General features: G+C 36.1%; 1 long non-coding RNA gene across 10 annotated transcripts in view; it reads left to right on the top strand.

Moving 5' to 3' along the window:
• Positions 1 to 23682, top strand: part of LOC139036061 (uncharacterized) — a 64996-nt gene that overhangs the window by 18212 nt on the left and 23102 nt on the right. For 2 of the 10 annotated variants that reach the window (XR_011488789.1, XR_011488781.1), the window contains exon 3: positions 13196 to 13252. The exons of the other annotated variants lie outside the window; for them this stretch is intronic. This is a non-coding gene — a long non-coding RNA (uncharacterized lncRNA). The remainder of the gene's footprint in view (positions 1 to 13195; positions 13253 to 23682) is intronic. 10 annotated transcript variants of the gene reach the window in all.

The raw sequence follows: 23682 nt of genomic DNA, 5'->3' as shown, positions 1-23682 counted from the left end.
TTCATGTATATAAAACATTCCACCCAACAAGAGCACAATGCACATGGAAAATTAATCAAGATAAGCTGTAAAAAAAAAATTTTTTTTTAAATTGATATCATATACAGTATGTTCCCTGACTATATATTTAGCTAGAAATCAGTAACAGAAAGACAATAGGAAAATTGCCAAATATGTTGAAATTAAACAACAAACTTCTTAGATTCATGAGTGAAGAATGAAGACTCACAGGAAATTTTTAAAAAGCATAGAGCTGAAGGAAAACTAAAATATGGCAAAATATGTGACATGCAACCACAACTATGAGAAGAGACTAGATAGCTAAATTCATACATTTTCCTTTTCATATCCACTTCTTTTTATTTGTTTGATAAATGTTTGCAAAATCTATCTTCCTCCATGCTTTTAGATTCAACTTAGCTATGTCACTGAATTTGAGATGAGTTTCTATAAATAATATGCAGGTTATTTTATTTAATCTTTCATACAAAAAAAAATCTTTCATACCAAACTATCATTTGATTTACATTTAGGTAATTATTCATATTAGGACTTAAGTCTATCATTATATTGTTTGCTCTCTGATATTCTTCTATTTCTCCTTTCCTTCCTTTCTATGGATTACTTGAACATTGTTTTTTTTTTAGTATTCCATCTTATTTATAGGCTTTTTTTGAGTGTTCTTTTTGTATAGCTTTCATGGTAGTTGTTCTGGGTATCATAATATACAAATGCTATTTATCACAGTCTACTAGTATAAATATCTTACCACATAGAGATGTGTGAGATCTTCTCTTCCTCTTAGGTTCCTTTACTTTCCTTACTCTAAATATCACTACCTAGAATGTTGGATGGCATTACAATTTTTGTTTCAATCAGTTCAGTTGAGTTCAGTTGCTCAGTCATGTCTGACTCTTTCTGACCCCATGGACTTCAGCACACCAGGCCTCCCTGTCCATCACCAACTCCCAAAGTTTACCCAAACTCATGTCCATTGAGCCAGTGATGCCATCCAACCATCTCATCCTCCGTCATCCCCTTCTCCATCTGCCCTCAATCTTTCCCAGCATCAGGGTCTTTTCAAATGAGTCAGCTCTTCTCATCAGGTGGCCAAAGTATTGGAGTTTCAGCTTCAACATCAGTCCTTCCAATGAACACTCAGAACCTTTAGGATGGACTAGTTGGATCTCCTTGCAGTCCAAGGGACTCTCAAGAGTCTTCTCCAACACCACTCAAATATAATTTATAAAATTCATGAGGAAAAGATAATCCATTTTATTTACCCATATTTTTTGCTCTTTCAGTTGTTCTTTCTTCAGTCCCAACACTTCAAGATTTTCCTTTTTTTCACTTCTTTCCTGTTTAAAGGACTTTCTTAGACAACCTTAAGGTAGGTATGCAAGTGAAAATTTTCTTTAGTTTTCTTTCTTCTGAGAATATTTATTTCTCATTAATTCCTGAATGATATTTTTGTTAGATATATAATTCATAGTTGACAGTACTTTTCTCTCAACACTTGAAAAATATTGTGCCACATGCTTCTGGTCTTCTTTGATACAGATCAGAAACAATTTTAATTGACGTTCCCCTGAAGGTAACATGTTCCCTCTCTCTTGTTGTTTTCAGAAATAAATTATAATGTACCTTGGTATGGATTTCCTTGGTTTTATTCTGCTGAGATTCATTTGACTTCTTAGATCATAGGGTTGTGTCCTTTGCCAAGTTTGGAAGGTTTTCAGTCATTATTTCTCTGAATACTCTTTTGATCTATCTCTTCTTGGATCCCAATGATGTTAATGTTGGATATTTGTTATTGTTAAAGAGGTCCCTGAAGCTCTGATCAATTTTTTTCAGTCTATTTTTCTGCCTGTTATTCAGATTGGGTATATTTGATTGTCTTTAAGTTCACTGATTTTATCCTCTGACATCTCCAGTCTAGTATTGGGTCAAACCAGCAAGCTTCTTATTTTGTTACTGAAGTTTTCAGTTCTATATTTTCCATTTTCTTCTATTGGTTCTTTTTCTATAACTTTTATTTCTTTCCTAAGATTTTTGTTTTCATTTGTTTCAAGACAATTTATAATTGATGTTGAAATATTTTCATGAACTATTTTATGAATGCTGACAAACTGAACATCTGATTTATCTCAGTGTTGACGTATGTTGACTCTCATTTTTCATTCTTGTTTTTGTTTTCCATATTGTTTTATCATAGTTTTTACTATGATAGGGATTTTTGTTTGTACCCTATAAGTTTGCCTATTGTGTTAACAGGCTCTGGTTCTAATTTAAATCTTCTCTTTTAGCAATCAGCCATTCCATTTAGCATGCAGATTCTAGCATTGTTTTGTGGGCTGTTGTTCTAATGACAGTTTGATTTTATGCGGTTTTTATTTTAGCCTTTTTGTTTTATTTTGCTCTTTATGGCTTATCTTATGCCACTAGGGCTCTCACTGCATCTTGTTGGTATTGGCTGAGGGAATGTATAGGTAGGGATTTAACCAAAGCAGGCTACCTGGCCTCACTCAGTAGTAGAGGAACTCAGGCCCACAGGTTCCTTCTTGTGTCTCTCCACTCCAGAGGAAACAAAATTCCGAACGGACACTTGCCCCCCCCATCCTAGCATAATTATACCATAATAAAAGAAATGCGACTAGCAAAGTACTATGTGATTTTGCTGTTGAACCCTAGACAAATGTAAAAGAAGCTTGTATCCCAGATTTTGTATTCCAGCTTCCTCATATGATATTTTAACATTAATCATTCAGTTGTGTCCAAATTCTTTGCCATGCCATATTCTGTAGCCTGCCAAGCTCCTCTGTCCATGGGATTCTCCAGGCAAGAATATTGGAGTGGTTTTCCATTTTCTTCTCCAGGGGAATCTTCCTGACCCAGGGAATGAACCCGGGTCTCCCACATTGCAGGCAGATTCTTTACCATCTGAGCCATCAAGGAAGCCCCTTTAACATAATGAAAGGAAGCAGGACATAATATTATTATTCAGGACATAATAATATGGATGTATGGAGATGGTTAATTATAAATGGTAAGTAAAGGAAGATTGACAGTGTGCTCACAGAAAGATGGTAGAATTTTATAGGTAACTTAGGCACTTACAACTCTTGCCTTGAACTTTCTAGGATATAAAAATCTCAAGTCTGATATGCTTAATCTGAACTTAGACCAATAACAGAAAAATTCTGATGAGCCTCCAGTATTCACTGTCAATGTTTCATGTAAAAGGAAAATTTACATGAAGATCAAGGTCTCTTGACCCAGTCTCCAATAAAGTACATCAGTATTGCGTGAAATGGGTTGAGAGTTGAACAGAAACATTTTTAGGTCTATTAGATAAGAGAGTACAGTGTATAGTATGGCCTAGACCTGCTAATAATCCTCTTAATTGTGTAAAGTTAATGCATAGGGATATGGAGATGCTCTAGTAGTAGAGAAAATTAATCTTTGGCTAAATTTTGGAATGTATGATAAAAAATGTTTATGTCCTGTTGGCATCTACATTACTTGAGTGGAAAATTGGTATAGACATAATAATTGAATGAAAATTCCTCCTAACCAGATACAAATGAAAAGATCAGTTCAGTCACACAGTCATGTCCGACTCTTTGGGACCCCACAGACTGCAGCACGCCAGGCCTCCCTGTCCATCACCAACTCCCGGAGTTTACTCAAACTCATGCCCATTGAGTCAGTGATGCCATTCAACCATCTCATCCTCTGTCATCCTCTTTTCCTCTTGCCTTCAATATTTCACAACATCAGGGTCTTTTCAAATCAGTCAATTCTTCACATCAGGTGGCCAAAGTATTGGAGTTTCAGCTTCAACATCAGTCCTTCCAATGAACACCCAGGACTGATCTCCTTTAGGATGGACTGGTTGGATCTCCTTGCAGTCCAAGGGACTCTGAAGTGTCTTCTCCAACACCACAGTTCAAAAGCATCAACTTTTCGAAGCTCAGCTTTCTTTATAGTCCAACTTTCACATCCATACTTGACTACTGGAAAAATCATAGCCTTGACTAGATGGATCTTTGTTGGCAAAGTAATGTCTCTGCTTTTGAATATGTTGTCTATGTTGTTCGTAACTTTCCTTCCAAGGAGTAAGCGTCTTTTAATTTCATGGCTGCAATCACCATCCGCAGTGATTTTGGAGCCCCACAAAAATAAAGTCAGCCAGTGTTTCCACTGTTTCCCCATCTATTTGTCATGAAGTGATGGAACCGGATGCCATGATCTTTGTTTTCTGAATGTTGAGCTTTAAGCCAACTGTTTCACTCTCCTCTTTCACTTTCATCAAGAGGCTTTTTAGTTCTTCTTCACTTTCTGCCGTAAGGGTGGTGTCATCTGCATATCTGAAGTTACTGATATTTCTCCTGGCAATCTTGATTCCATCTTGTGCTTCTTCCAGCCCAGTGTTTCTCATGATGTACTATGCATACAAGTTAAATAAGTGGGGTGACAATATACAGCCTTGACTGTACTCCTTTTCCTATTTGGAACCAGTCTGTTTTTCCATGTCCAGTTCTAACTGTTGCTTCCTGACCTGCATACAGATTTCTCAAGAGGCAGGTCAGGTGGACTGGTATTCCCATCACTTTCAGAATTTTCAACAGTTTGTTGTGATACACAAAGTTAAAGGCTTTGGCATAATCAATAAAGCAGAAATAGGTGTTTCCTGGAATTCTCTTCCTCTTTCGATGATCCAATGGATGTTGGCATTTTGATCTCTGGTCCTCTGCCTTTTCTAAAACCAGCTTAAACATCTGGAAGTTCACAGTTCATGTACTGTTGAAGCCTGGCTTGGAGAATTTTGAGCATTGCTTTACTAGAATGTGAGATGAGTGCAATTGTGTGGTAGTTTGAGCATTCTTTGGCATTGCCTTTCTTTGGGATTGGAATGAAAACTGACCTTTTCCAATCCTGTGGCCACTGCTGAGTTTTCCAAATTTGCTGGCATATTGAGTGCAGCACTTTAACAGCATCATCTTTCAGGATTTGAAATAGCTCAACTGGAATTCCATCACCTCCACTAGCTTTGTTCATAGTGATGCTTCCCAAGGCCCACTTGACTTCACATTCCAGGATGTCTGGCTCTAGGTGAGTGATCACACCATTGTGATTATCTGGGTTATGAGGATCTTTTTGTACAGTTCTTCTGTGTATTCTTGCCACCTCTTCTTCATATCTTCTGCTTCTGTTAGGTGCATGCCACTTCTGTCCTTTATTGAGACCATCTTAGCCTGAAATATTCCCTTGGTATCTCTAATTTTCTTGAGGAGATCTCTATGCTTTCCCATTCTATTGTTGTCCTCTATTTGCTTGCATTGATCACTGAGGAAGCCTTTCTTATCTTTCCTCACTATTCTCTGGAACTCTGCATTCAAATGGGTATATCTTTCCTTTCCTCCTTTGCTTTTGGCTTCTCTTCTTTCCACAGATATTTGTAAGGCCTCCTCAGAAAGTCATTTTGCCTTTTTGCATTTCTTTTTCTTGGGGATGGTCTTGTTCCCTGTCTCCTGTACAATGTCATGTTCATCAGGCACTCTGTCTATCAGATCTAGTCCCTTAAATCTATTTCTCACTTCCACTGTATAAGCATTAAGGATGTGATTTAGTTCAAACCTGAATGGTCTAGTGGTTTTCCCTACTTTCTTCAACTTCTGTCTGAATTTGGCAATAAGGAGTTCATGATCTGAGCCACAGTCAGCTCCCAGTCTTGTTTTTGCTGACTGTATAGAGCTTCTTCATCTTTGGCTGCAAAGAATATAATCAATCTACTTTTGGTGTTGGCCATCTGGTGATGTCCACATGTAGAGTCTCTCTTGTGTTGTTGGAAAAGGGTGTTTGCTATGACCAGTGCAGTCTCTTGGCAAAACTCTATTAGCCTTTGCCCTGCTTCATTTCATACTCCAAGTCCAAATTTGCCTGCTACTCCAGGTGTTTCTTGACTTCCTACTTTTGCATTCCAGTCCCCTAAAATGAAAAAGACATCTGTTTTGGGTGTTAATTCTAGAAGGTCTTGTAGGTCTTCATAGAACCATTCAACTTCAGCTTCTTCAGCATTACTGGTCGGGGCATAGACTTGGATTGCCATGATATTGACTGGTTTGCCTTGGAAACGAACAGAGCTCATTCTGTCGTTTTTGAGACTGCATCCAAGCACCGCATTTTGGACTCTTTTGTTGACTATGAGAGTTACTCCATTTCTTTGAAGGAATTCTTGTCCACAGTATTAGATATAAGGGTCATCTGAGTTAAATTCACCCATTCCAATTTATTTTAGTTCACTGATTCCTAAAATGTTGATGTTCACTGTTGCCATCTCCTGTTTGACCACGTCCAATTTGCCTTGATTCATGGACCTAACATTCCAGGTTCCTATGCAATATTGCTCTTTACAACATCAGACATTGCTTCTGTCACCAGTCACATCCACAAGTGGGTGTTATTTTTGCTTTGTCTCCATCTCTTCATTCTTTTTGGAGTTATTTCTCCTCTGATCTCCAGTAGCATATTGGGCACCTACTGACCTGGGAAGTTCATCTTTCAGTGTCCTGTCTTTTTCCTTTTCATACTGCTCATGGGGTTCTGAAAGCAGGAATGCTGAGGTGGTTTGCCATTCCCTTCTCCAGTGGACCTTGTCTAACTCAATGAAACTATGAGCTATGCTGTTTAGGGCCACCCAAGATGGTCGGGTCATGGTGGAGAGTTCTGACAAAATGTGTTCCACTGGAGAAGGGAATGGCAAACCACGTCAGTATTGGTCCCTTGAGAACCACATGAATAGTATGAAATGAAAAGATATCTGCTCTTTATCAAAAGCTAATTAGACAAGAAAACTGAGTTGGTATTACCCAGGCAAACTCAAGTCAGAAAATGTTAGATTCAGGTCAATTAATGCTCAAAAGCACATTGTACAATATTCTGGTGCAGACAATAAGGCAAACTGATAGAATTAAGAGGCCAACAATAAATTATAACAGACTCTATAAATCAGTATTCCCAGTACCCTCACTTTGTGAGATGACATGTACTATTCAACTGATATTTGAACTCTCCCTTATTTTGTCACAGTTGAATAATGTGGGACCAATCTAATAAAACTGACAGTATTATAATACACTACATTGATGATATTAGAATGATTTCTGAAACTGAGGGTCAAGCTTAAAGCAACCTTTCTTTGTCCCGTAAATCACATGATAATCAGGGGTTATTGATTAATTCCACAAAAATCCAGAACTTCACATAGATTGTGAGTCCTTTAAGGGTTGATTGGATGGGAGGAACCTATGATTTAATCAATTACTCAAGTAACTAATTTTCACTGCCTGTCTCTCTGCATAATCCATGCCTATGGAATTTCTTGACTTTCATAGAATTTATACTCCTTACTTTGGGATACTGTTGACTAGAATCCCTAAAATCATTGAAAAAAGACAGTATTTAACTGGGAGCTTGAGCAAAACCAAGTCTTCTTAGAAACAAAGAAGATTGTAAACCAAGATATATTTTTTTAATGGCTACATACTCCTAATATTGAAACGGAATTAACAAATGTTGACCACCTACAATCATGTCAACTGGTGCCTCTCACAAAAGTCCACACCTACTACTACTTACTGGCAATGTCAACCTATCTAGACTTCTGGACTAGAAAATGATCAGATGCAGTTCTCTGGTATACCCCTTTTTAAAGACAGTTACCGGCTTGTTCATGAGTACCTATGCAGTTAGCCAAAATAAGTAAAAGCCCAAGATTGTATTAAGACCTGAAATACATATCACCACAGGTAATAGCAGCAAAGCATTCTCATAGAGGCCAATGCCTAAAGGAACTCCTTCATAAGATGAAACAGAAAAGGTATAATTAAGAAAATGCTTTTTGTCCTGCAAGAAAAACTCCTCGTATTCATAAGCAAGTATTCTCTTTTATCCTATAACCTACTCTAGAGGTGTCCAAGGACTTACCCACAGCTATTGCTACATGGGCATGCTTTTGACCAGGTGCCTAAGGATGCCAGCTAACTGGCCTGGCTTACAGAACGCAATTCCAGGAGCATGGCTGGGCCATGACTCAGGTGGCACAGTGGTAAAGAACACAGCTGCCAATGCAGGAGACCTAAGAGATACAGGTTCGATCCCTGGGTCAAGAAGATCCCTTGGAGAAGGAAATGGCAACCTACTCCAGTGTTCTTGCCTAGAAAATCCCTTGGACAGAGGAGCCTGGTGGGCTATAGTCCATGGGATCACAGAGTTGTTTCCTCGCTCAGTCGTGTCTAACTCTTTGTGACCCCATGGACTCTACAGTCCACGGAATTCTCTAGGGCAGAATCCTGGAGTGGGTAGCCTTTCCCTTTTCCAGGGGATCCTCTCAACTCAGGGATAGAACCCTGGTCTCCCACATTGCAGGTGGATTCTTTACCAGCTGAGCCACAAGAGTTGGACACATCTGAAGTGACTTGGCACACCCTGCAAACAGCAAATAGTAAAATCCTCATTGGAAGAGCTGAATTACAGGCTCTGTTCCTTGCAATGATAAAATAATTGGAAACAAATAAAAGTGCTACTATTTGGGTATGCTGATTCTTGGGATTGTAATTTTTTCTGTAAAATGGACAAAATGGGTCATGAAAAGGAACTTTATAAAGGATACTACACTTTGAAAACCTCTACAGAAATTCTGAGATAAAATCAAAGTAAGATATACTGATGTTTAACCAAAATGACCCTGTTCCAGGGTTGGGAGAGAATTGGAATCATGAAATTGACACACTAGTTTGATCTCTTGAAGTGGCAGCTTAGAAGTCCATAACATGAAAAAACATAAAGGGACTCAAAGCATGTAACAGTACGCCGAATGGTGATATATACTGGTAGTTGCCCCACAAAGTCAAATGTTGAACAACCAGAAAAGGCAAAGTCTAAAATCCATCCTTGCCAGCACATAGTTTGCAAGTAGATTACTTTTGCTTTTTATCTATGGCTAGGAACTTCCCAGGTGGCACAATGGTAAAGAATCCAGCTGCCAGTGCAGGAGATGCAAGAGACATGGGTTTGATCCCTGGGTCAGGAAGATCCCTTGGAGAAGGAAATGGCAACTCACTCCAGTATTCCTGCCTGGAAAATCCCAAGGACAGGGGAATCTGGTGGACTACAGTCCATGGGGTCACAGAAAGTTGGACATGACTGAGCAACTGAATACACACACACACACACACACACACACACACACATATGGGTAGGGAAGAAGACTTAAGAAGACACACACACTCAGTGCAGGGACACCGACAGGACTTAATTCATATTCCGGGTTGGGATTTTCATGTGCAAACTGCAGTCAATGCTGTTAATACTATTAAAAGACTGGGAAACAATGGAGTCAATGCTAATACTATAAAAAGACTAGGAAAAATAATACTTTACCAGTTTGACTCTCACAATTATGTTTTATCAGATCAAGGCATTCAATTCTCTATCTACCTAGTGAACAGTGGGTATAGAAGTACATCACTCTCAATGAATTCTCCTTATTCTTTATCATCCTCAAGGTGGTAGGTTAATAATACCTGACATAGTCAACTAAAATATTTGCTTAAAATGATAGATGGTGACAAAAGATTAAAGGCTAGTCTATGTGCCTCCAGCCTTATTTTTGCAATTTAATGCCAAGAGGTCTAATTATGGGTCTTTATTAGCTAAGTTGTTATGCACTTGTGGTAAAATTGGGGAAGAGGGGATGAGGGATGATGATGATACAAGAGCTTATGTACAAGTCTTCTCTTGAAATTAAGCACAATTTTTTTCAATGCCGATCTCAGTAGTTCCTAGGCTAGAAATAAGAAAGTATATCTATTGATTTGAACCTAATTAAAAAATTCCAAAGGATTGATGGGATGGATTATATCTTCTCCATACCTTACCAAGTTGGGGTTGATGGTTGTAATTGTTTCATGCCTGATAAATGTGATAGTCCTATTTCTGAATATTTTTTCCATATGACCCTCCATAGGTAGGAATGGGATAAAAGAGGTGCTTCATCTTGCTGCCAGCAATATGAATGATCAGTGTCTGAACCTATCTCAGCAGGAAAAGTTTAGATGAAAATTAACGATAAATGAAAGAAAAGGGAGATTGTAACTGAGGGAGAAGGAGTCAGTGAATGCATGTGAAAAAAGGGAAATGCTAATATATGTAATTTTGGTGCCTTGAGAGAAGCTTGGAGAAAAAGAAGAATCGCTCCCTTCACTTTGACTTATATGCACTTGGAGGGAAGCACCCTATTGAAGCCTCTTTCTGGTATAAAGAACTAGGTGGTGAGATGGATCATAGCAATTCTAACACATTTTCAAGAGTTGTCTGTGTTCTCAAAATGAATAAAATGATATGACCTCTGACTATGACCATAGTGAAGTGAAAGTCTGTCAGTTGTGTCCAACTCTTTTCGACCCCATGGACTATACAGTCCATGGGATTCTCCAGGCCAGAATACTGGAGTGTGTAGTCTTTCCCTTCTCAAGGGGATCTTCCCAACCCAGGAATCGAACTGGGGTGAAGCAATATTAATACAGTTATGTGTTTTGATTCTCATTTTCTGGGATGTGTCTACTACCAAGAACCCATGACAGGAAGCAACTTACAGGGAAGATTTACTGAGTGCAATCTGGAGAACACAAATTCTTAATAATCATAATAATCTGAATAAACACTGTGTGGCCATTAATTATGATGGTAAAAGCTTAAAAGGGTGTTGAGAATTATTCATATAAGTTTATCTGCTGCATGTCCCAACTATCATAATATTACATATAAAAATAGCTAATACCATTTTTATAGCTAGAAATATTATAAGAGCTAATAAAAACATATAATGAAACTGATATTGATGCAACAGAAAAACAAAAATAAGTAACCTGATTTTAAGATTAGCAAAGGACCAGAATAGATATTTCTCCAAAAAAGATATACAAATGGATGTTAAGTATATGAAAAGATGCTAAAATCTCTAATCATTAGAGAAATGCACATCAAAACCACAATGAGATATCACTTCCCACCCAGTAGGATGACCATTACAGCCAACAACCAACACCAACAAGAAATGTTCATGAAGATGTGGATAAACTGGAATGGTGGCACACTATTGGCAGGAATGTAAAATGTTGCAGTTACTGTGAAAAAATTGTATGAAGGTATTAAAAATAGAACTACCACATGATCCTGCAATTCTACTTCTGGGTATATACATATATCCAAAGAGTTGAAAGCAGAATATCAAAGAGATATCTGTATACTCATGTTCATTGCAGAATTATTCACAATAGCAAATAGCTAGAGGAAGCCCAAATATCCATGGACAAAAGAATAAATTAAGAAAATGTGGTATATATACATACAATGCAATATTATTCAGTCTTGAAGAAGAAGGAACTATTGTCACATGCTACAGTATAAAGAAATTATGGTGAATTAAATATGCCAATAACCAAAGGACAAATACCAAATACCACATGATTCCACTATATGAGATATCTAGAGTAGTCAAAATCATGAAAACACAAAGTAGAATGGTGGTTTCTGGGGGATGGGGATGGGCAGTGAAGAGGAAATGGGTATAAAATTTTAGTTTTGTGAGATGAAAGAGTTCTAGAGATCAATTATATAACAATTAAATACAGTTAATTCTATTGGACTGTATACTTAAAATGGTTAAAAGGGTGAGTTTTACCTTTTTTTTTTTTTTGCTACAATTAAAAAATCTTAAAAATCACTGATACTGGTGTCAAATGTACTGGTAAATTAAATGAAAACCTTGCCAGGTGACTACACCTATTGAGGAGAATTTCCCTGAAGACAATTCAGACGTGACTACTGATAGATATTTTAGACTTTTATTTTATTTATTTTATTTTATTTTAGATATTTATAGTTTTTAATCACTCAGTAGATGTGTACCATAAAGTACAGATAGTTGAAGATCAGATGCAAAAGAACTGTAACATTAGTACAAAAATACAAGGAACTTGTGCTTATGTTTTGAATGATTAAATCCAAATCTGTTTAAATCCATACTGGCTATTACAAAAGTACAAAATGTAATCTTTGGACATCTTAATTGTCTATCTGATTATGCAATGTTGTCAGACAAGTGAACAGTTACTGACTAATGGAATGACTATCACTCCTGAATCTATTGTTGATATTTCATCATAATATGTGTACATGTGAGCCCAAATGTATCCTTTGTTTCCTAATGCTAGTAAGTTTTGTGAAATGACATACTCACAGGAGAATAATTGTCATTTCTGGCCTGTCTTCCTATTCTAAAAAGAATTCTACGTTTTAGTTCTATTCTTCTTTTAAAGAACAGTATATGCTGGTAAATTTTTTTTTAAGTTTGTTAGATTTTAAGGAAAAAAAGGGGAAACTCAATTCCTTCATTCATACAAAATGATTAAAACTAGTATGATAGTTATTTTAAAATCTGATACTTCTTACACTTATTATATAACTTTTATAATATCAGCTGTAGAATTACAATATTCAATTATTATTGCCTCTTCTACAGTTTCACATAAGGACTTGTCTGTTCGGTTATCTTAATGGTTTTGAGACCTATGTCCTAAGTTAGAATAACTAGTACTATAATGGATAATGAATATTAACTCTAACATTTTTTAAATGTTTTTTGGTGAGATGCTTATTGAGAACAGTGGGGATTTTCAGAATAGTTTTGAGGAAGAAAAGAACTGTTAAATAAAAAGTGCTCTAAGTATTTCTACCAGTTATCCTACCAAATACATAATTATTTAACTAGTTTTAAGGAAATACATACACAAAGATTTCCAGAATTGAAACTACGGATAGTTGTCTCTAGTCATTCACAACTCTTTTCCTCAAAAATGGCACAATTTATAAATGTCTCTGTGAATTATTAATTTAAATGGTGTTATAAATTTAGGGCTTTCCTGTATTTCTATTTTTGTGTAGTTTCTTCAGTTCTGCAGTTGGTCTATTTGAATAACTGCAAAACTTAAAGTCAGGAGAAACTGCCCCAATTCTTGTGAGTTAGCTGTCAGTTCGCATCTGGGAAAGGACATCATCTCCAGGTTTCATTTTTTTAGTCTCCAAAGTGAGGCATTGATAATAGCACTGACTTTAATTTATTTTTTTAAAGGTCCTAGGAAAGGTTTTTCAAATGAAATCTTACAAGAAAACTGAAAATGCAAAACAAGTGAGTCAACCTTCTCTGATCATAATGCGAAGGCCTAGAGGAACCCTACTTCTATTATTCACATTCGCCAACCCTTGTTTCCCTTGAATCCCCACCCAAAGGGACTCCTTGAAATTACCTGAAATTCACTTAGCTCAATTTGAAAACCTGCGAATTCAACTATTTTCAATTTCACTTATTGACTTAAAATCTCAGGTACAAAACCTAATTTACATGTAAATGTTTAATCTAAAATCGGCTTAATATTTTAGCAAATTTCTAATTATTTAAGGGAATGAAACAAGATATCACTTATAATTTGTCCCTACAAGATTCCAGGACAAAATAACATGAAAATACAGCAATGTGGTATTTTATATTTCTGTAGCAAGGGATTCGGAGTTTGAGTTACAGTGTCCTAGAGCCTCATAAATTAGATTCCATTTTTTTTGTGAGACAGCCAGGAGAAAGTATGAGATTCCTAAACTGCATTTAATTCAACTCAAAACAGGACTAGATACTCAAAAGAAGTATGTTGTCTTATTAAATTCAGATCTCATGTTAAGAATCCAAGTTTCAACAAAGCACAGAAATTTTAAATAATTGTTGAAAGGATGCTGGTACTTATTTGTGTCATTGGCAATTCAGCAACATGGAGTGAAAAAGAAGCACTTAGCCCAAGAAAAGTAAAACAAGTGTATAGGTAAAAAAAGGTACAGGTATGCATTGGGTGACCATGTCATGAGTATTCTGATGTTCAGTTTTCATTTCCTTTATTAGACCCAGATGGTATAGTTTAAGAACCTGGCAAGGTCACAAGGTCCTTAGGGTCGCAAAGAGTCAGACACGACTGAAGTGACTTAGCACAGAACTACACAGCACAGGAAAAAGGCAAAAACAAAATGTTCACAAACTAACAGACTTCCAGTGATGAAAATGTGACTGTTAATTGCAAAGTTGTATTTCCAGATGTTCAGATAGCTGAGTGCTTTTCAAATAGCACAAAAAGCTTGACAGAATAGCTCCAAAAAGTAACGTAAGATAAGAGATTAAAAACAAGAACAACAAAAAACTACTGAAGTTTGAAATATATGAACCCACCATAAAGGAGTAGATATTCAAAACATCTTGGTGAGAGGAACATCTGGAAGATATATAGAAGATGCACTAGAAAACAGAACAACCAGTTTAAGCTCACTTTATGAAAGATAAAGCTCATCCTAATTTATCTACCTGGAATAGTAAGGAATATAATATACTTCTTTTTCTAGGCCATGAGTTGTGAACATCAAGAATTCAACAAGAAGAAAATGAATATGTTGGTTACTTGTTTAAATAAGTAAAATGATTCTCAGCAAAATGAACATGGTTCTTTTTTTAAAAAAGTGCTCCTATAGTTCATTTTTTCAAGAAAAAACAATTCCTCCAATGCAGAACACTGTTATATCTTTATTAAAGGACAGTTGCAAATTTCTGTGGATATATATGTCCTATAAAATCAGATTCTACATATGTATCAATATTCTTCAGCAAAGACCATTGAAAGGCTTAATTTCTTCTGGAGTAAATTTGTGAACATATTAAAATGAGTGGCTTTTGGAGCAGTGTGGAAAGTGAAAGTGTTAGTCACTCAGTCGTGTCTGACTCTCTGGAACCCCATGACTAGCCCATCAGGCTCCTCTGTCCATAGAATTCTCCATGGCAAAAATACTGAAACAGGTTGCCATTCCTTTCTCCAGGGGGGTCTTCCCAACCCAGGGATTGAACCCTGGTCTCCTGCATTGCAGGCAGATTCTTTTCCATCTGAGCCAGCAGGGATTCCCTGGAGCAGTGAATCAGGTAATTTTCATCAGTTGAACTCTAAACACTTGCTTATATATCAACATTTGCAAAACAGTTAAAATATGTACACCCCATACATGGGTATTAATTTTTGTAATAAATAATAACCTGTACTTTTGTTCTAGTATTCAAACTACATTATAAAATATATGCAAAATATTTTTCATATATATTTATATTTTAAAGGACTAAATAGCTTCTGTGTTACGTGCAATATATTGTGGTAGGCCAATGGTTCTACTACAACACCTAAAACTAAAAAAGTATAACACAAGTAAAACTAATGTTGAGAACATCAGAGTACCCTGGATTAGCAAACCCAAGTGAAACCAAATTCCCAAAATGAAACGAAAGCCCTCCTGTAGAGCTCCAGATGTCTAGTTGCTTCCTTTTCTGGGGGTATTTACCAAATATGAGCTGAGATTAGCTTAGTTTAGAAAGAGGATCCCTTCAGAGGGAAAGGGAAACCAGCAGAGCTTTAACCAACTGTATATTCTTAAATTACGGATTGATATTTGAGGATTCTCAAATGCGTGACTACCTTTTATCCTGGGATATTTGCTGACTTCTATGGTTGTGTGGAAGGCTGGGTTAGAAGTGTTCTAAAGGAGAGTGAAATATTGTGTAGCTTTGTGGTACTTAAAAGAAAGTTTTCCTAGAGGGACTGCTTCAAATTCACAGTCATCTCTGTCTTTATATATATATTTATATATATATATATATGTCATATTTTGAACCTCAATAAAGTAGAAGTTTATAAAGTTTATACCAAAACCTAATAATGGTAGAAATTAATCCCTCGCAGTGTCTCAGAACCAAAGAAGAGATCTGCCAGGCTCTCAATCAAAACCCACATGAAGGATTGACTAAAGCTCAAACTCACCCAGATGCACTCATTCTTTTTCTTTCAACACTAGGTAATTTCTCCACTCCTTTCTTGCTTGCATGGTTTCTGAAGAGAGATCTATGATGTTAATTCTTAACTTATGTCTGTATAAATCAAAATTTTTTGTTTGACTTTGGTTTCTGCAGTTTGAACATGATACATCTAGGTGTGGATTATTTGGTTTTTATCTTGCTTGATAAAATATAAGCTTCTTCTTGCCTGGAGAATCCTATGGACAGAGGGGTCTAGTGGGCTACAGTCCATAGGGTCACAAAGAGTCGAACATGATTGAGTGTCTACAACTAATATTTTCAAGCTCACCATAGATTTTCTGGCTCCAAGTCACCCTTTGAGGAACTGCTTCATTTTGTACTGTTTTGTGTACAGAAATAAAGACTATTATTTTAGACAAAAAAATAAAAAGATAAGCATCTTTAAGCTTCTTGGATCTGTGGTTTGGTGTCTGTGATTAAGTTTGACAGATTTTTAGCCCCTATTATTTCAAATATCTTATCTGTTTTTTTCTCTTTTCTCTTTCTGTTATGCTTATTATGCTTGGTTATGTCTATTGCAATTTTCGCACAGTTTTTGGATCTTCTATTTTGTTGTTGTTTTTCTTCTTTTTGCCTCTTTGCTTTTCAGTTAAACAAGTTTTATGGACACAGCGTCAAGCTCACTGATGCATCCCTTTGCTGTGCTCAGCATACTAATCAAGCCAAAAGCATTCTGCATTTCTGTTAAAGTAATTTTGATTTCTAGCATTCCATTTTGATTCTTCCTTAGTGTGTCTATTTCTCTGCTTCTATTACCCATTTGTTTTTGCACATTGTAAATTATTTTTTCCACTAGAACCTTTCACATATTAATCCTAGCTGTTTTACATTTCCAGCCTAAGTCCAAAATTTCTGACACATCTGCATCAAGTTCTAATGTTTGCTTTGTCTCTCCAGACTATTTTCTCTAACTTTAAGCACGCCTTGCAATTTTCTTGTCTAAAGCCAGACAAGATGTATCAGCTAATAGGACCTGAGATAAATTGGCCTTTACTATGAGGTTTTATGTTTATCTTCTAATGTTCTTGTTGTTACGTTTGGGCTACCATAAAAATTCTTTCTTAAAGTTGAGGTCTTTCACCTCTATTAGTTATAATACACTGGTATTTTATTAAGCTATGTTGATGTGTTGGAAGTTATTGGGGTGGTGAAGCATTCTATATTTTGCTTAAATCTCAGGTTTTATTTTATTTTTAAGAGAGTCTTAATTTCTGGTATGTGACTTTTTGGAGAGTCTCTTAGCCTTTTATTTTCCTTCTCTTGTGTAGACAGGGAGGCTATCTTGGCTGGAGTTGTTTAACAGTCCTTGTCTTAGGCTACATAAGTCCTCTTAATACTGAAGGTATGAAACGCTATTGATTCTCATGTATTTAAAGACAAAAATTTGCATGTGTCAGCTTCCTATGGGAGATCAAAATGTCATGCAAGTCACTGGATAAATCTTATAATTTCATTTTCCTCCTAGAACAGACTTTTTAAAGATAGTTCTATGAGACAGAGCAACCAATTATCTTGACACCAAGCAATGGCCAGCTCAGGAATGCAACCTTGTATTGTCTTTTTTTTATCTTTCCTAACTCATGACTGCTTTCTAGTAATTGTACTCCATAAAAAAAAAATAGCAGCACAAGAACTTTTGCATTGAGGTTTTCTTCTTAACGTAGGGTAAGACTCAGTTTCCCCCTTTTCTTACTGTATTACATTGGTGAGGACCTCTAAAAACATGTTTAAAAAAACATAGTGATTATATAGATTTCAAGTGTGTGAAATATTTTTTTAATTTTCATTTAAGGTCCTCGTTATAAGAAGTTGATGTTGATTTCTTCTTTTCCTTCTCTATTCTTTTTTGAAGCAATCATACTCTATTAACTTTTTTTTTTTTTTTTTTTTAACATTTTAGAACTCTACTTGTTTACACGAATGTATTAGTCTATCCTGGGAGCTGTTAAGGGATCTTAGATCTTTGTGTCACCTCCTATGGATGGCTCTCTGGTGCCTTCCCAGGACCTGTAATGTGGCTATAATAAATACTTAAGATCTTTTCCCTTCAGTAAAATAGGATGATTATAGTAATTCAGTCATTTGAAAAAGGAACTACACCAGAGGTGCTTTAGCTTTACCTTGAACTGATCTAAATGATATGATTCTGGATTCTGGAGTTTACATTCTTTCTGGGGAATTTAAGAAATCTTGGCAGGGAACGAGAATATTTTGCTGTGGAAGTGTTGTGAATTTTGGATGATAGAATGTGAACTGTAATATAGCCTCTAAGATATTCTATAGATATTCTAAGATATTCTATACAGGCTGTTTTTAAAAGCATATAAGCTCCAGAATCCAGAATCTCATCATCTGGATCTGCTCAAGGATAAAACACTTGAGTAAATCCTTAGGGCTTCCCAGGTGGTGCAGTGATAAATGAATCTGCCTGCCAGCACAGGAGAGAGAAGAGATGCAGTTTGATTCGATCCCTACTTAAGGGAGATTCCCTAGAGAAGGAAGTGGCATCTGACTCCAATATTCTAGCCTAGAAAATTCCATGGGCAGAGGATCCTGGTAGGCTACAGTAGAATCGGGAGTTACTGAGCACACACAAGATATTCTATGCTTTTCATTCTGAACCTTAGAGTAGTATGTATCTATAACTAAGATCACCCCATATTTCAATTTTGTCTTTGATATTTTATTTCTATCTTAAGACTTGAGTCTTTTCTTCAACTTCAGAAAATGTTCTTTAGTTTCTTTCTCTCATTTTCTTTTCTTCTTTATAAATTTCTTCCTTTTCATTCTTTTACGTCTCACCCTCTGGGGATGAGATGCTCTATTTTCTGAAAACTGTCTTTTGACTTGATTTCTATATGTTTTTTGGTTTTGCTCTATAGTCCAGAAATTTGATTTTATCTTATATGGTACTATTTATTCTATAGTTTCACTTTATTAAATTTTTATTTGGCAGTGACATTTTAACTGTTACTTGTTCATACATTGACTCTTTCATATAATCCTACTTTCTTTCTATTTTTCTAATTACAGTAACTTCCAAACACTGTGAAAGTGTTATAAATCTTACAGTCTTTTACTTCTTGCATTATATCCCTTTCTATGGACTTAACTGTTCTGTTTATTCACTGTGGTCTTTTTCTTTACTGTTGTCAATCTTTTGACAGATAATCTTAATCATCTATTTATTCTTGCTTAAGCAATAAATGGAATATCTTGACTTTCATAAATGAAATGTCTAGGAATGAGTAAGAGCTCTCTTTTTTATTTCTAATCTCCATTTCTTACAGGTTCTTTTTCAGGCAACCATCTTCCAGTACAGAGATGGTTACAACTACTCCAGGTTAATAATAGCATCTTCAGCCCCAAAGCACTAGCTTTACTTTTGAAAACTTTAGCAAATGCCCTAGAAAATACTGTTTAGTCTGACTTAGGTCATATATTCTAAGTCCATTTTTGAAGAATTACCAATTCTTCAAATGTTAGTTACAGCACATTTCAATCTTAAACATAACATTCTTTTTAAAAATAGACCTCTCACTCTTAGTTCAAACTCTTTTCTATATATATATATTTCCTCCCAAAGCCTTGGGTTATATGAAGTCAATCACTTTTTCCAATGACATTTGAAAGGAAAATTCTTCATTTAAAAAATTGCTCTTTCCCATGTAACCAAAGGCTTCACAGTTCTACTTTCTGATATATTATGAAATCATAAGGAAGACTCTCACTTTATTAGAATAAATACCAAGAGATTGGACAGCTGTCTTGATGGAGCACAAAGGAGAAGGGTGAGACTCTGAAAATGTTACTTTTTTTTACATCTTCTAATTTGTAAGTTCATTTTTGAACATATATGGAATATTAGTGCAAATATAGAATACAAAGTCTTAAGAAGCTACTATTTTTTACTATGGTTATTTCATAAACCCAAATGATAGGGTTTAGATAGAGTCTTGTAAGTTTTAAAAGATTGCATGTTAATGCACTGCCTCAAAGATAGGTTTTTCTGTACAATCTCTTCCATGTACTACCAAATCTATGAATTATCCAACACACCAATAGTTATAGGTTAAATTATATTAATATGGAGAGAAGGACTAGCCTATTGGAAAGCAGAATATCTTAAGTACAAAGAGATCACTATCAACCAGTAAGAAGTAGAATAAAGAATCATAAAGATCAGCAGGAACCTGGGACAATTGTATTGAAGACATGTAACCTGGAGATAAAAAAGCCTATTTCATAAAAAGATCAAATCACTAACAACAGAGAGAAAAACTGCAAAAGGAAAATTTTGGGATGTGATCATAGAAATAAGCTCTCTAGATTCTGGCACCAAATGTCTCAGAAATTAAAGTTTTACAAAAAGTGAGAAAAAAAAAAGAAGTTCCCTCTTGTTGAAATGAACTTGTTGAAATTTTGTTGCATCATTCTCAAAACACTTCGGACACATCATTGAAGGGTTTCTTCAGAGGCTCAATCTATTCAACAGAGAAAAGTTCTTCAGTGGAAGGAGGGAGAAGAAAGGATTTTGTTATGTAATGTGCTATGCTTGATTTGGAAAACTTCAAAGGTTTTGAAATATCTATTGTGTATATACAGGTTAAGAAAGTACAAAGGGATACACTCTATGTAACTGAACTTCATGCTAATTCAGTTTCCACCTGTGAAATGGGGCTAACATTGCACTTTCTGAAGTACAGGCTAGAAGATGGATGTAATAAGAGTAGAAGATATTTTGATATGACACATTTAACAGACTTGTCTGGATTTCTGAGAGATTGTGCACACCTCTATTAGTAATATATAGCAATATTTAATTTTGCTGATTATGAGAGTGAGTGACTTACAGCACAAGGCTGATGGATAGAAAGGAACTTTAGCTAGTGAGTGAGATGACCACTAGGCACCCACATTCGTTGTGGATTTGAGTTCTTGCCTAATATTTATAGTTTACAAAATTCTACTGAAGTGCAATGAAACTATGTTTTATATGAAAAAATGACTCTGAAAGAAATCCAGCTGCCAGCGGTAGAAAGTATATTAGTCACTCAGTCGTGTCTGACTCTTTGCGACCTCATGAAATGCAGTCCACCTGGTTCCTCTGTCTGTGGGATTCTTCAGGCAAGAATGGAGTGGGTTGCCATTCCCTTCTCCATGGAATCTTCCCAACCCAGGGACTGAACCCAGTTCTCCTACATTCCAGGCAGATTCTTCACCAACTGAGCCACCAGGGAGACTCATTAAAAGTATTAATGCTCTTATCCATAAATTAACATTTTGGATAAATTCAAAGCAGATTGTTGAATTATATGGTGGCTTGGAAATCTGAAGTTGTCAAACCCACTGTTAGTTCTATATGGAGACATGAAAAAGTGATTTGTGAATCTGATTTGGCAAATTTTCTAAATAGTCCAAAATTTGTTCTTACTGTGAAAGATAAAACTTCAGTAAAATCTGAAAAAGCAATTAACTCCTAACTAACTTTAGAAGGAAATGTGCTTTTGGAGACAGGTATTTTAAAAGCTGTATAAATAAACCATAGTCCCATATAACGGATGCATTAAAAACCCAAAGGTATCACTGGCATTTTTCAGTTACACTCAATTGCATTTGAAAGAACAAAATATACGCTTAGAGCTGTGTTCCTGAATTTGAGAAGGTCTTAGAAAGCATTTTAGTAGAATATGAAAGCTCTACTATATTTCACTCATAATTATCAGGAAGAATTCACAGTGGAATGGAAATAAGTAAGACATGATTGGAACACAGGAAATCTGGATTCCAGCCTTGATATTGGTACCAGATAGATGTGTGATTTTGTTCAGGGCATTTGACCTTTCCCGGGTTAGATCCTTTCTCTTTTTACTGCAGGGGTGAGGGGTGGAGTAGTAAACTCAAGTGGGCCCCTTCTAACTCTTAGCTACCAAGCTTCCTCTGATGTTCTTCATCCAAAAAAGAAATACCAGTATCTCAAAGTATCTGCAAATGATTATAAGTCACTTCAGCTGGTCCTCACTTTCCATGCTGGCAGCACTACAATTAAAAAAAAAAAAAAAAGCCTTTCTGCCATGAGATGAGTAAGCGATTGGGATCCATCTACTCCTGGCTCTTCTTCCCTGCCACACACCCTCAGAGTGAGTGGGATGTGCCTGCCAAGCCAAACATGATGAAACTGTGGATTTGAGCATTAGCCTAAAATACGAAAAAAGTTAAATGCTGTGACAACTGTCTGTGGTTCCTTCTAAGCTTCAACTATGACTTCAATGATAGAATCCTGTCATTTAAATCCATTGTGATACTCAAATATTTCTGCAGTGTCCTCTCTTCTCTGTCAGCAATTTGTCCTTGAGAATAGCATTTGTGGCATTATATCTGCGAAGATTGTAAGGGGTGGGGGAAACAATGGTTTTTATCATACCAATCACTGATGTTCTGTATTCATCTGTGCTTTTTGTGAGAGAGAATTAAAGAGGAATGAGGCATCTAGGATTGGTATGAACCCCTCACCTTCACTTAAAATTGCAAGAGTGATGTGAAAGTAAAGTTCCACTATATATTTAGTTTTATAGGACAGAGATTTGTATAATGTTCCTTGATAGCTACTTAATCACTGAAACAGGCTGGGGCTTGGAGTCAGGCTTCAGGGTTGGTTCAGATGGGAGCCTCTGAAACTTGCCTGCCACCACTGAGCAGACTCCACACTCCCTACTCCCAGTCCACGTGGCAAACGTTTCTTACCACCCATCAGTGCTTGATGCCATCTATCTACTTACATGTTTGCAAACATGATGGAGAGGTCCTAGAGTGTAAATTTGTCTATTTTTTTCTACTTTAGAAACTAGGAGCCATCTGGCACCTAGTAGGCACTTAATAAATGCTTGTTGGATTCACCTGTAATGTTCCCTTGATGTTAGTTACATCCTCTGGAATTTCTTTGCTAGAAGTCCTGCAACAAACATGGCAGAACTTTGCCCAACAAATTAATTGCCCAAATTTAAGATGAATTGAGGTTGCTTTTTTGAAAATGATAAAAATTTTACTAGCTAATATCTGTGGTGGCTAATATTCGGGTAGAGCTTAACTCATGCCAAGGTATGTCCTAAATTCTTTATGTATATTAACTTAGTCCTTACTCAACCTTCTGAAAGATGTCATTATTATTCCCATTTATGGAAGAAGAAACGGAGGCAAAGAGAGGGGAAGTAACTTCAGCAAAGTTTTACAAACATTGGCAGAGCTGGGAATCAAAGTCACATAGACTTGTTACAATGCTCACATTTTTCAACATTTATGCTATGGTTCTTGGGAGCTATATTCCATAGTCAGGTGGAACCATAATTTTTGAATTAATAAAACTGATTTAGTTCATTAGAAATGAAATATATCATTCAGAGGAATTCTTAATCAGATATACAGGTTAAAAATATTCCCTTTAGTGTTGTTTCTACTATTTAAAATAAATAACTCTACAGGATAAATGTAAAGGATTGCCCCATTTAGAAAGAATTGATTTTGCAAAAAATCTTTTGCCATCAATTTTGCCTTGCAAATCTGTAGCTAAGTTTGTTAAACCAATGAGCAAGCTCAAGAAAGCTTTACAGATTCTCATATGGCTGGCCACTTGTGAGTTTTGTTTTCCACGGTGCCTTTGCTGACCTTCCAGT

Source organism: Odocoileus virginianus, chromosome 1, assembly GCF_023699985.2.
Source record: "Odocoileus virginianus isolate 20LAN1187 ecotype Illinois chromosome 1, Ovbor_1.2, whole genome shotgun sequence".
Classification (NCBI taxonomy): domain Eukaryota; kingdom Metazoa; phylum Chordata; class Mammalia; order Artiodactyla; family Cervidae; genus Odocoileus; species Odocoileus virginianus.
The sequence above is the reverse complement of the archived record's forward strand: the minus strand, read 5'-3'. Positions and strand labels throughout refer to the sequence as shown.